The sequence below is a fragment of the Schistocerca serialis genome, chromosome 3 (assembly GCF_023864345.2).
Source record: "Schistocerca serialis cubense isolate TAMUIC-IGC-003099 chromosome 3, iqSchSeri2.2, whole genome shotgun sequence".
NCBI lineage: Eukaryota > Metazoa > Arthropoda > Insecta > Orthoptera > Acrididae > Schistocerca > Schistocerca serialis.
The window spans coordinates 203,942,567-203,958,375 of NC_064640.1; positions in this window are offsets into that span (position 1 = coordinate 203,942,567).

Sequence of the window (15,809 nt, forward strand, 5' to 3'; positions counted from 1 at the left end):
TACATGGATTGTGATCTTCTGGCAGAGATGGCACAGATCACCATCTATCCTAATTTATATAGCAGGCAAGCCTCCAGATACCACGTTCTGTGAAGAGTCGTGGACGTCCAACCATTTAGTACCTAGTGGTAGTTTCAATGTCTTTCTACCTCTTTCTGTAGATGTTCAGGACAGTAGAAGGTGAACATACGACCAACTTCGCCCTTTTCAAGATACTCGCTCACAGACTTTGCTTAATAATAATCTGCTCTTTGTCAAAGCCGCTTATTTCAATGGAACTCCTCATTTGCAGCCCATATCTTCGCTAGGGTCATGCCCCGTCCATGTCTGCTCAGCTTACATACTTTTGTTACCATGTCACTTGCCAGCAATGCCTCCAGGTGCCGTTCAACATCGTAGTGGGCGGTGGTCAAGTCGTGTTGGCCCATCAGTGTATATTTGTTTTGATGTTCCCTACCTCCCGTATTGATTTGAATGAATAGTTTCAGAACACCCTGTCTACAACAGATGCACGCGCTCTACTGCCCACGTGAGCAGTGTGCGTACAGTGGGGTTTCGATCACGTCAGTACAAATGACTCGCTTTTCATTATGTCGAGACAGACAGATTCTCAGTTTGATGAAGTGTGCACCTCATGTATTTGCAATTGAATACTGAAATGCCTCACCATGTGCAGAGTTGGGTGCAGAGCATCGCCAGTACTTCAGATAGATTTCAACTGTGTGGACCATTGATGGTACATGCTGCACACCCTTAGCCTGTTTAAGGGTTGGACCAGCGTCTGTACAGTATGCATATATTTCTGAGAGGAGACCTACAAAGTACATAATCGACAGTACATTCATCTCCTCTTTCACGATACCGATAACCTGATTATTGACAGGTGGTATGCCATAAAGAATTACTGGTTGCATAACTAGAGTTGTCGAGTGCGTTGGGTGGCACCTTATTACTTTGTAGGGATCACAGCCCTTCACCTAATAGATGAAGCTGTCAGTGTCCATATTAAGTAACTTTGGATCACAGCCATTCACCTAATAGATGAAGCTATCAGTATCCATATTAAGTAACTTTGGATCTATGAAGTGAGTTTTCCCAAATTCATAATGGAACTGGTACATATGGAGTTTGGATAGGTCCAATATACACATACCGACATAAACAGTTTTCATGAACTCTACTGAAATCTTAGCAATCTTCAGAGCAACGAAACCTTTGTTGAAGATCGTAGCCCATTTAAAATTTAGCCTGGCTATATAATCTGCTCTGCCATAGTGCCCCTTCCAACAGGTAACTAAGCGAATTTCGCTATGTTCTCTAATATTTTCCATAGTTTTGTTAAAAATTGCATTGCACATAAGCTTTTAAAATTCTTTCTGAAATGTACACATCTCGAGAGCCCTCTTTTTCGTATGTAAATCAATGTATTCCTTCAATCAGGGACACTGCTTGGAGGAAATAGAGCGAATTACCCTATCCAGTTGCAACTCCAACTTGAGACATTGGTCGAGATTACGATAATATTGTATGTACCTTGTTTCACCTCCAGTATTGTCAACATGGGAACCGTTTTCCAGAACCTGATGATCTGGAAAAAACAATAAATCACTATGCTCGTCATGAAAACTTATAGGGTGTTTTAAATCTACCTCTAAAGTGTACCATGTTTCGGAACCTTCTCGTATATGTTCGATTCTTTTACCCGACCTGGTGCATTCCTTATTGGAAGCCATCGAAACCCTTCAACAGGAAGAGGTTGCTGCATAGCTTGCCTGTTTGTTTACATCAAAGTACATGATGTAGCTTAAATCACCAGATACCTTGAACTGTTCATGCATTCATGGCTTGTTTGCCTTGGTGCGCCTATGGACACATCGACAAGGCTGCCGCGAATCCCTAATTCAACAATCAACAACATGTCTACATTGGTCAAGAGTTCAATTTTGACCTGTGTCCTTGTCAACATAGCACTCCACGAAAGCCCTGCTAGATGTAGTTGTAAACAGGATCCAGTTCGCATGTATGCAGGCATACACTCTGGAATCGTTTGAACATATCTGTAAGTAAGCGCATTTCCATACCAACATAAAGTATCACATACTCCTTTAAATTAGGGATATCAGTTCTTGCCATACACACACTACATTCCCATACTCCACATCTGACATGGCTGAAGGGTGCGTTTTAGGTGGAAATGTAAGATTAGGTCAACCTAATGGAAGGGCTGGAGCCCCACATAGTTGCTGCAACATTTACTCCCCTTTAAATATAGTTTCCTTTACTGAATTATTGAAAGACTCGAGTAGATACCTCAATTTTAAATGTAATAAAGAGTAATTAAGCAGACACCACATATGACACTTCACAGTACATGAGTTTAATTAGAAAAATATTCTAAGAGCTGCCACAATTTTAAATTACCAATAAACAGTTATTATGCAAATAGCCCCAAATGTCTTCTTATGTTAGTATACCCCAGCTTAAGATAAATATTCTAACAGCTGCCACATTTTTTTTAAAAACGGCAGAACAGTTATTAAACAGACAACTCATATGACATCTTAGTATTCATCAGCTTAAGAAAGATATTCTGACAAATGTCACATTTTTTTTTAAAAATATCAAACTAATCATTAAGTAGATAGCTCATACAACTTTTTAGTATTCAACAGCTTAAGTAAAATATTCTAACAGCTGGCACTTTTTTTTTAGAATAGTAACACAGTTATTAAGCAGACATCTCATATGACTTCTTGTTATTCACCAGCCTATGAAAAACATTCTAACAGCCATTGCAGTTTTTTAAAATAGCAAATAGGTACTTAATCAGGCATGTGAAACACTAAGTTGCTATGTATCAGCTCAAGCCACAATTGTGTTTCAAGAACATGCTTATACTTTAGTACCAACAGTTTAAACCCAAAGAAAATAAGTCAGAAACCAAGAAACATGTGTGGAAATACTTAACTTAAGAGGGGCAAATCAGTTCCAAATCGCATTTGCAATCAGAACTTAGGCGAATGTACCATGCCCCTGGTAACAGACATTGGTCTCCAGAACAGCAAGTTGTAGTCGATGCAAACCAGGCTCATGACTCTTCCCAGAAGCAGTTGATTGTATCCACTAAACGTCAGTATCCCAACACACTAGTTCACACTGTCGAGAGACAAACCAAACTTCAGCAAGGTAATCATCCCCACCAAAGGGAGTATTTAATCTTCGTGTCAGACCATGTTGACTCACACTGAATCACACTCCATTCCATTTCCATTCCCTCTTTCTGTGAGCGAGCACTGATGGCACCACCAGAAGTACTCTACACTATCAAGGTAACAATGCTGAACCAGAGCAGAAATCAATAAGGGACATAGGCAATCCTGGTCAACGTCCCCCAGTCAAACCCAAAGATGCCCTGCTGGGGAACTGGTATCTTGGGTAGAAGGTTAAGATGAGGCTAACTACCCTCCCTAACCTGACTAAGATATACTCTCGAGATTTTCCCATTCGAATCATTGTGGACCAGGATATTAACTGGACTCAGAAACCTTAAAATTTTACAAGGGCCTATAAAACGGTGAATCAGTGTACTAGAAGTCGTTGCTCCTTCTTTAGTCCCAACATTAAACCAGTGCATGAACATGTGGTCTCTAACTGAAGTGTTGGCAGAAGAGCCAACACCGTGTTGATAGAGGAGGCCGAAATGCACGCGTTTAATTACACGCAGGCTGGCGTGAGGTCTGGAACATTACAAGGAAATGAGAACTTAGAAAAACGGACGCAGTTGCTGTAATACTTAACTTTAATCCACAATTAGTGAACATCTCTCTTGACTGTACATAATTTCCATTTCAATATAAACTGGTAATGGCGCCTTGCTAGGTCGTAGCAAATGACGTAGCTGAAGGCTATGCTAACTATCGTCTCGGCAAATGAGAACGTAAATGTCAGTGTAGCATCGCTAGCAAAGTCGGCTGTACAACTGGGGCGAGTGCTAGGAAGTCTCTCTAGACCTGCCGTGTGGTGGCGCTCGGTCTGCAATCACTGACAGTGGCGACACGCGGGTTCGACGTATACTACCGGACCGCGGCCGATTTAAAAGGCTACCACCTAGCAAGTGTGGTGTCTGGCGGTGACACCACATTAACCTTCTCCTTGAACCCACGGCTCCCACAACTGTACCTACATGCCTGAATCTACACCGGTTTCCAAAATTAAAGCAACAAATCGCGATTTCCTTGTCCTGTGTCTAATTCACAATATTATCTTACAGACTGTCAACAGATGTCGGTACCATCATGTTCTGCACGGAGCATGGCATCCCAGCCAATGAACAACCACGCCAAGAATGACTTCAGGGCACCTATGAAGCAGGGTAGTGGTTGACAGGTATCTCACAATCATAATCGCTCTGTACACATTCATAGACAGTACAATGTGGCACAGAAAAGACGCCTACCAGACTGTTTGTGGTGGAGGGCCATGGGAAGAATGGAAGTAGGAGAGTCGTGAACTGATGTGGCCCAATGGCTTCATGTGAATCGTTGTGTTGTTTCTCGGATGTGGTGACAGTTTAGAGAGACCGAAACTGTATCTCGAAGATCAGAGCAGGGCCGACCAAGTGGGTCATCAGAAAGAGAGGACGTTTATTTGGCTGTAAGGCCAAGACAGTAGCGTCGTAGTACTGCACAGCAACTGGCATCTGACCCCACAGCATCCACTGAACGTGTTGTATCGAGGAAAACAGTGTACAGAAGTCGTCAGCAACATGCCCTTTACTATGAGATACAAGCTGTATTTGTACCTCTGATGTGTCTTTACAGAATGGAACGTCTATAGTGGAGTCTTCAAGATGCCACCTGGACGGTCGAACCGTGGGCCAATATTCTTTTCACACATCAGTCCCAATTTTGTCTTTTAGAGTGCTTCTCGACAGATTCGCGTCTGGAGGCACCGTGGAACGATTGCAGGACCGAAACATTGTAGAATGAGGCCGATGTTGAGGAGGATCCCTAATGGTATGAGGAGGGAGTATATTGACCTTTTGAATTCCTTTTCATGGAACTGTACAGATTAATCGGCAAGGTTTAACTACTGTCAGGTATCGTGACGAGATCTTGGGAGCTCATGTATGGTTGTTGCGAGGTGCTGTGGTCCCAGACTTCGTGCTGACGAACGATAATGCTCGACCTAACAGTGCACAGGTGGTTGATGTTTCCTCGGAAATCTTCCGATTTGAATCTCATACAGCATGTCTGAGTTGCTCTAGGGAGATGTGGTGCATCATTTCAGCGTCCACCAACCACTGCCCAAGACTTGCGAGCAGCTTTGCAGAGAGAGTGGGCTTTATTGCCTAAACATGATATTGATGACATCATTCACAGCATGTCCCGTCGTTGTCAGGCATTTATTGCTGCCAGAGGTGGCCACACCCCAAACTGAGCACATTAACGAGTTGTTGGAATTTGTGTGCAAATCCGTTAAGTTGGGGAGAAAACGAACAGTTTTGCCTACCATTACGTACGTTGCAGCTGTTTATTTTCTGTATTATTTACACTGTTTTTATTTCACTATCACCTATTATACTGTTTTGTGGCAACATAAATGCAACCTCGCAAAATTTCCGTTTGTTGCTCTAATTTTGGACACCTCTGTATGTGCAACCTCTGTGTTGTCTCGTTCTTTCCCAATTATCTCTGATGGTCTGAGGAGTGATTTTCACAGGAAGCAATTTGTCACTGATCCAATGGTTAGCAAATAAAGAGTAAATTGGATAGAAGAGGATTAGAGAGGCTGCGGTGGCCTTGATATCCCGACGCAGAGCAGTATTAAATGCAAGATTTAAGCAGGGGGTCAACCACTCTTCCCTCAAATTCTCCTAATAAACCGAAGTTGACCACTCGCCTTCCCTGCCACAGTCCTCACGAGCTTGCTGCATTTCATATCGCCTTGCAACGCTACCCCCAGATATTTAAACGACTTGACTGTGTCAAACAGGATACTAGTAACATTTTAACCAAATATTACGGGCTTGTTCCTCCTACTCATCTGCATTAACTTACTTTTTTCCACATTTAGACCTAGCTGCCATTCATCACACCAACTAGAAATTAAACTACTGGCCATAAAAATTGCTACACCAAGAAGAAATGCAGATGATAAACGGGTATTCAATCGACAAATATATTATACTGGAACTGACATATGATTACATTTTCACGCAATTTGGGTGCATAGATCCTGAGAAATCAGTACCCAGAACAACCACCTCTAGCCGTAATAACGGCCTTGGTACGCCTGGGCATTGAGTCAAACAAAGCTTGGATGGCGTGTACAGGTACAGTTGGCCATGCAGCTTCAACACGATACCACAGTTCATCAAGAGTAGCGACTGGCGTATTGTGACGAGCCAGTTGCTCGGCAACCGTTGACCAGACGTTTTCAATTGGTGAGAGATCAGGAGAATGTGCTGGCCAGGGCAGCAGTCGAACATTTTCTGTATCCAGAAAGGCCCGTACAGGGCCTGCAACATGCGGTTGTGCATTATCCCGCTGAAATGTAGGGTTTCGCAGGGATCGAATGAGGGGTAGAGCTACGGGTCGTAACACATCTGAAATGTAACGTCCACTATTCAAATTGACGTCAATGCGAACAAGAGGTGGCCAAGACGTGTAACCAATGGCACCCCATACCATCCCGCCGGGTGATACGCCAGTATGGCGATGACGAATACACGCTCCCAATGTGCGTTCACCGCGATGTCGCCAAACACGGATGCGACCATCATGATGCTGTAAACAGAGCCTGGATTCATCCGAAAAAATGACGTTTTGCCATTCGTGCACCCAGGTTCGTCGTTGAGTACACCATCGCAGGCGCTCCTGTCTGTGATGCAGCGTCAAGGGTAACTGCAGCCATGGCCTCCGAGCTGATAGTCCATGCTGCTGCAAACGTCGTGGAACTGTTCGTGCAGATGGTTGTTGTCTTGCAAACGTCCCCATCTGTTGACTCAGGGATCGAGATGTGGCTGCACGATCCGTTACAGCCATGCGGATAAGATGACTGTCATCTCGACTGCTAGAGATACGAGGCCGTTGGGATCCAGAACGGCGTTCCGTATTACCCTCCTGAACCCACCGATTCCATATTCTGCTAACAGTCGTTGGATCTCGACCAACGCGAGCACCAATGTCGTGATACGAAAAACTGCAATCGCGATATCAAAGTCAGAAACGTGATTGGTACGCATTTTTCCTTCTTAAACGGGGCATCACAACAACGTTTCACCAGGCAACGCCGGTCAACTGCTGTTTGTGTATGAGAAATCGGTTGGAAACTTTCCTCATGTCAGCACGTTGCAGGTGTCGCCACCGGCGCCAACCTTGTGTGAATGCTCTGAAAAGCTAATAATTTGCATATTATAGCATCTTCTTCCTGTCGGTTAAATTTCGCGTCTGTAGCACGTCATCTTCGTGGTGTAGCAATTATAATGGCCAGTAGTGTATGTCTAAGACGTCTTACATCCTCATACAATCATTTAACTTCGACTCCTTACCGTACACCACAGAATCGTCTCCAAACAACCGCAGATCGCTGCCCAAGGCGTCCACCAACTCATTTATGTATATAGAGAAAAACAGCTGTCCTATCACACTTCCCTGGGGCACTCCTGACGATACCTTTGTCTCTGATGAACACTCCTCGTCGAGGACAGCGTACTGGGCTGCATCACTTAAGAAGTCTTCAAGCCACTCACATATCCGTGAACTTATTCAATACGCTCGTACCTTCGTTAACAGGCTTTAATGGGGCACCATATAAAACGCTTCCCGGAAATCTAGAAGTATGGACTCTGCCTATTACCCTTCATCCATAGTTTGCAATATATCATGTGAGAAAAGGACAAGCTGACTTTCCCACGAGCGAGGCTGTCTAAAACCATGCTAATTCGAGTCCATAAGCTTCTCAGTCTCAAGAAAGTTTAATATATTCGAACTGAGAATATGTTCAAGTATTATGCAGCAGCCAAAGTTATGGATATTGGCCTGTAATTTAACGGGTCCATTCTTTTACCCTTCTTATGCACTGGAGTTACCTGCGCTTTTTTCATGTCGCTTAGGACTTTGTGCTGGACGAGAGATTCGCGATTAATGCAAACTAGGTAAGGGGCCAATGCTGTAGAGTACTCATTGTAAAATCGAATTGTGATTCCATCCGGACCTGGTGGTTTATTTGCTTTCGAATCTTTCAGTTGTTTCTCTAGGCCAGGGATGCTTATCACGATGTCGTCCATATGAGAGGCTGTCCGGTGGTCAAATGACGGTATGTTTATACGGTTCATCTGTGTGAACGATTTATTCAACGTGAAATATAAAAACTTCGGCTTTCGTTTGGCTATCTTCAGCTGCCACAGCGGACAGGTCAAGGGAGGACTGAATGGAAGCCTTAGACCTGCTTAGTGATTTTACGTACGACCAGAATTTTTTCGCGTTCCCTGCCCGATCTTTTGCTAAACTGTGACCATGTTAGTTGTTGTATGCCTCGCGCACAGACCTTTTGGCACACCACGAATCTCAACTAACCTTTGCTTGTCGCCATTAGTGTGTTCTCTTCCGAACCGAGAGCGCAAAAGCCTCTGTTTCCTCAGTATCTACCGAACTTCGTTATTACACCATGGTTGGTTTTTCCCATCCTTTATCACCTTTTTGATTGATTTATTTTGTTTTGTAGTCATAGTTGCTATAACTGCATCATGATCACTAATTCTCGTTTCAATAGTGACACTGTCGATAACGTCCGGCCTTTTGGGAGCTACAACATCTCAGATATTGCCATTGAGCGTGGACTGCCGATCTAGCTGCTCAAGACAGTTTTCAGGAAACATGTTTAAAAATATTTCGCATGAATGTCTGTCTGTAGCCCACCGTAATGAATCCATAAGAATCCCAGTCTATACTCTGCAGCAGTGATTCTCAAACTTTTTGAGCTTCGGGCGCATTTAAAAGGCCGCAAATAATTGTGGGCGCACTATACATGTTGGTCCATTGATAGTGACTGGGCCAAATATCTCACGAAATAAGCACCAAACGAAAAAACTACAAAGAACGAAACTAGTTTAGCTTGAAGGGGGAAACCAGATGGCGCTATGGTTGGCCCGCTAGATGGCGCTACCATAGGTCAAACAGATATCAACTGCGTTTGTTTTTAAAATAGGAACCCCGATTTTTTATTAAATATTCGTGTAGTACGTAAAGAAATATGAATGTTTTAGTTGGACCACTTTTTTTGCTTTGTGATAGATGGCGCTGTAACAGTCAAGTGACTCTGACCACTACGGGACTTAACTGCTGAGGTCATCAGTCCCCTAGAGCTTAGAACTACTTAAACCTAACTAACCTAAGGACATCACACACATCCATGCCCGAGGCAGAATTCGAACCTGCGACCGCTGCGGTCGCGCGGTTCTAGGCGCTACTGTCTGGAACCGCGCGACCGCTACGGTCGCAGGTTCGAATCCTGCCTCGGGCCTCGGGCATGGATGCGCGGTACCAGACTGTAGCGCCTAGAACCGCTTGGCCACTCCGGCCAGCGCTGTAACAGTCACAAACCTATAATATACGTGGTATCACGTAACATTCCGCCAGTGCCGACGGTATTTGCTTCGTGATACATTACCCGAGTTAAAATGGACCGTTTAACAATTGCGGAAAAGGTCGATATCGTGTTGATGTATGGCTATTGTGATCAAAATGCCCAACGGGCGTGTGATATGTTTGCTGCTCGGTATCCTGGACGACATCATCCAACTGTCCGGGCCGTTTGCCGGATAGTTACGTTATTTAAGGAAACAGGAAGTGTTCCCCACATGTGAAACGTCAACCACGACCTGCAACAAATGATGATTCCCAAGTAGGTGTTTTAGCTGCTGTCGCGGCTAATCCGCACATCAGTAGCAGACAAATTCCGCGAGAATCGGGAATCTCAGAAACGTCGGTGTTGAGAATACTACACCAACATCGATTGCGCCCGTACCATATTTCTATGCACCAGAAATTGCATGGCGACGACTTTGAGCGTCGTGTACAGTTCTGCCACTGGGCACAAGACAAATTACGGAACGATGACAAATTTTTTGCGCGCGTTCTATTTAGCGACAAAGCGTCATTCACCAACAGCGATAACGTAAACCGGCATAATATGCACTATTGGGCAACGGAAGGCTGCAACAATTGGAACATCAGCGACCTTGGCTGGTTAATATATGGTACATCATTATGGGAGGAAGGATAATTGGCCCCCATTTTATCGATGGCAATCTAAATGTTGCAATGTATGCTGATTTCCTACGTAATGTTCTACCGATGTTACTACAAGATGTTTCACTGCATGACAGAATGGCGATATACTTCCAACATGATGGATGTCTGGCACATAGCTCGCGTGCGGTTGAAGCGGTATTGAATAGCATATTTCATGACAGGTGGATTGGTCGTCGAAGCACCATACCACGGCCCGATCGTTCACCGGATCTGACGGCCTCGGATTTCTTTCTGTGTGGAAAGTTGAATATTTGCTATCGTGATCCACCGACAACGCCTGACAACATGCGTCAGCGCACTGTCAATGCATGTGCGAACATTACGGAAGGCGAACTACTTGCTGTTGAGAGGAATGTCGTTACACGAATAGCCAAATACATTGAGCATTTATTGCATTGATGTGGTATTTACAGGTAATCACGCTGTAACAGCATGCGTTCTCAGAAATGATAAGTTCACAAAGGTACATGTATCACATTGGAACAAACGAAATAAAATGTTCAAACGTACCTACGTTCTGTATTTTAATTTAAAAAACCTACCTCTTACCAACTGTTCGTCTAAAATTGTGAGCCATATGTTTGTGACTATTACAGCGCCATCTATCACAAAGCGAAAAAAGTGGTCCAACTAAAACATTCATATTTCTTTACGTACTACAGGATTATGTAATAAAAATCGAGGTTCCTATTTAAAAAAAACGCAGTTGATATCCGTTTGGCCTTTGGCAGCGCCATCTGGCGGGCCAACCATAGCGCCATCTGGTTTCCCCCTTCAAGTTAGACAAGTTTCATTATTTGTAGTTTTTTGACGCTTATTTCGTGAGATATTTGGTCCGGTCACGATCAATGGACCACCCCGTATACACATTTCTGAGGAATATTTTACAACAGTCAATACAGGAAATAAATACTGTGATAAAATAACAACTAAGTCATTTAATTTTGAATTTCGAGTCGAGACTACATAAAACACAATTTACATAAATAAAAAAACAGACTTTATCACAATATGTACAAATAATTTTTGTATAAAAAATGCGAGAGATTCATGTCATCCAAATGCCACGGCCGAGCGCCGTGTTGCCTCCTACTCTGCCAAGACGGAAGGCGAGAGAAGTTATTAAGTGGAACGTATTGAAATGAAATAATGCAATAAAATTAACGATTAATTCAAATTATAGAGGAAAGTAATAATATAATACAAATGAAACGTGCCTTACGTTATCTCTTTCTAGTGTTTATGAGCAACTTGAGCTTGATGTGTCCTCTCGATTTCTTCAATGTTTGGAGATATAGTTGAAAGATAAACTCTCATTCCCTCGTCAATGCACTGAAGAGTTCCTCTATTTTTTCATTTAATTGAGATGAGGACTGAAAATCCAAATTTACATAAATATGACGTCGAAAATTGAAGTAAAATGTTCAAAGCTTTTTAGGTATCGACACATGTTCTTCTTTTATAAAAATACAAAAGGCTTCAAGAGACAATTCCTTATGCTTAATCATCAGTCCACGATCAGTAGATATAGCTGCCACTCCTTCTTCATCTGTTAATGTTAAGCCGAAATCACCTGAAGCTTCCATGAATGGGTTTCGAATCCAGTCGTACTGTTTAGTGTTGAGGGATGGAAAATATGAACTGAGTTTCTCTTGTAAACTTATTAAATGATCTACTGTTGGAAGTATTTCATTTCTACATGTGCTCCTTACTAAAGGGAACATTTCCAAGTTACCTTCGACAGCTTTCCTTTTCCATATTCGTAGTTTTCTGTGAAACGCTTTAATTTTGTCGGTAGATGTAAGGATATTTTCTTCTTTCCCTTGCATGTGAGTGTCCAAAATATTGAACTGCTTTAATATATCGGCCAAACATTGCAATCTGGCAATCCAAAATTCACCCCGAAGGAGGCTGCAAAAATGTAAATGTTTTATTTCTTGGAAAAACACGAGACGTTCTTGTCGTACCTCATGCACATGAATAAGTACGAGGGTAAGTCAATTATTATCAGCAATTTAGTTATATTTTTGTTTATTTTGGTAGTACTGCCGTTTTACGTTGACGACGCACGCTTTGTTTATTTGTTGTTAGATCTTTGCAATTTTCAAGCTGGTAGGTTAGTTTCGTTATCGCTGCCGTGCTATTAATCATGGCTGCTCCGTTGTCTATTTGGACGAAAGAAGAGCAACGTTCACTGGTCAATTTTTGTGGTCGGAAGGAGTATCAGTGGCCGAAATTCATCGAAGGCTTTCGGTACAGTACAAGAACAGTGTTTTGCCATGACAGAGTGTCTACGAATGGATTGGAAAGTTCCGAAATGGTCGCACAAGTGTTACGTACGATGAAGGAGCCGGACGACCGTTTACCGCCACAAATGTAGAAGCCACTGAGCGTTCACGTGAAATGATTCTCTTAGACAGACGATTAACGAACGACGAAGTGGAACGTCGTCTGCAAAATAGTTACGGTTCTGCCTACGTAATTGTCTGTAACAGACTTGGGTTTCATAAAGTTTGTGCAAGATGGGTCCCAAAACAACTCACACAGTTGCATAACAAACACGCTTGGACATCTGCAAAAAACATTTGGATCGCTATGATAACGAAGGCGACAACTTCTTAGACAGGATCATTACTGGTGACGAAACATGGAGCCATCATTACGAGCCGGAGAGTAAACGGCAGAGTAAGGAATGGAGGAAAAAGTCAAGACCCAACCGTCCGCAGAAAACTGATGCTTACGGTTTTTTGGGGCGCACAGGGTCTGGTACTAGAACGCTGTGGCGCAAGGGGCACAACAATAAATAGTGTACCTTACAGTGAGATGCTTACTGCCAGGCTAAAGCCGGAAATTCGAAGCAAACGACGAGGATTGCTGTCAAAAGGTGTTGTGTTGTTGCACGACAATACCAGTCCGTGTACTGCTACCCACACTACTGAAACGCTCCAGAAACTCAAATTTGAAATAGTGGATCATCCTCCATATAGTCCTGATCTTGCCCCTTCTGACTGTCACTTGTTTGGTCCACTCAAACAGGCATTAAGGGGCCGTCGATTGGCCTTGGACGAAGCAGTGAAAGAAGCGGTGCATTCCTGGCTCCCAGCTCAATCGAGAACCTTCTTTTACGAGGGCATCAGGAAGCCAGTACAACGATGGACCAAGTGCGTTGAAACCCAAGGAGACTATGTCGAGAAATGACGTTCTTGTAAGTTTCCTATTTGATTACAATAAAATTTTATAACTATGTTGAGTATAATAATAAACTTACCCTCGTACTTTCCTCCACTACAACCATCTGACTTGTGTGTGTAAAAGCAACCGTCTATGTTCTGACTCCAAATCTATACAAAGTTTATCGAATAAACGGGTTTTGACAGGTATTGTTTTAATAAAATTTATCGTCTGAACAACATGCTCAAAGACTTCTCTCAGTTTTTCTCCAAATGTTTTTGCTATTAAGACCTCTCTTTGAAGAAAGCAATGATCACGATAACATCTTAATTTTTTTTATTTTTTATTTTTTTTACAAAAGATAGAAGTCCCTTAACACAGCCTACCATTGAAGGTGCGCCATTTGTACAAATGCCTACACACTACTTCCATGTTAATTGCCACTTATTAAGATAATCATTTGAAATGTTGAAAACGTCCTCACCTTTAGTAGACACACTTAATTCTTTGCAAAAAAGAAACTGGTTTACTATTTGATCTTGATTAATGAAACGGACTACTGCTAAGAGTTGCGATTGGTTGATAATGTCTGTTGATTCATCAACTTGCAAAGCAAAGTTTGAGTGCTTGAGTTTATTACTGCATACATTTTTCTGAATATCAGTAAACATTTCTATAATACGTCTGTGAACTGTATCATTCGACAAAGGAATCTTGCTTAATTTCATAGCTGCTTCATTTCCTAGCATCGTCATATGACCATAATTTTGCAAGCAGGCAAACTAAGTGACTCACCTATTGTATGATCTTTCATACTCTTTGCTATTAGTTCAGAGACTTGGTAGGAAGCGACCAGAGATTTATCAGAAGCAGACATTACACCTTTAAAAGTTTGAGTCTCGGTCCGGCACACAGTTTTTATCTGCTGGGAAGTTTCATATCTGCGCCCACTGTGCAAATCTCATTCTGGAAACTTTTAAAAGAATTTGGTGCCCTTGTTTTCTGTTCAGACAATCTCTCGAAATAGCTTTCAGGTTTATCTTGCAAATGTGAATGCACTGCTTTAAAATGCTTGTTCAGTTTACTAGGAAGCAGAGATTCATTTTTCATTTTATACCCACATACTAAGTATAGTGGGAAAGGATAATCTTCACTCCCAGTCCAAGGGAAACCATAGCTTTAGTAGCTTTCATTGTACTTACGAATAGGCCGCTGTTCTGATTTTTTACTTGCACTTAGCATTTGTTCCCTTCCAGAATCGGATTCTTCTATGGAATGCTTGTTTTACAGAAAATTTTGTAAGATTCACTTCTAGCGATTTGAAAATAAGCAGTACGCTGTTCACAAAACAAGCTCCACGTACGCTAACAACACCTCACTGACATATCACCTGAAAGTTCTGCGATAACGTCAAGCGCACAACAATGGAAACTCGTTTTCCTTCTGGGCCTAGATTTTTGTGCCTCCATGGGTTAACAGTGCTGCCAACGATAATTTTCAAGTTCCGTTAACCGTGCTAGAAGCTTCTGTCATGAATCTGCTGGATCATAAACTGCAATATAAATGATGCTCAGAAGAAGCAAGGCATCATGAACAATGACGATCATTTTCACGTGTGCTACTCATCTGTAGCAAAGAACATGAAATGAAATTCTTTTAGTTGCGGACAGCTCGACGCCAAACAATAAGCAGCTCTCATAGAGGATATCCTCTCCCAGTTTCCCTTTTCAATATTACACTACTGGCCATTAAAATTGCTACACCACGAAGATGACGTGCTACAGACGTGAAATTTAACCGACAGGAAGAAGATGCTGTGGTATGCAAATGATTAGATTTTCAGAGCTTTCACACAAGGTTGGCGCCAGTGGCGACACCTACAACGTGCTGACATGAGGAAAGTTTCCAACCGATTTCTCATACACAAACAGCAGTTGATCGGGATTGGCTGCTGAAACGTTGCTGTGATGCCTCGTGTAAGGAGGAGAAATGCGTACCATCACGTTTCTGACTTTGATAAAGGTCGGATCGTAGCCTATCGCGATTGCAGTTTTTCGTATCGCGACATTGGTGCTCGCGTTGGTCGAGATCCAATGACTGTTAGCAGAATATGGAATCGGTGGGTTCAGGAGGGTAATACGGAACGCCGTTCTGGATCCCAACGGCCTCGTTTCACTAGCAGTCGAGATGACAGCCATCTTATCCGCATGGCTGTAACGGATCGTGCAGCCACATCTCGATCCCTGGGTCAACAGATGGGGACGTTTGCAAGACACCAACCATCTGCACGAACAGTTCCACGACGTTTGCAGCAGCATGGAC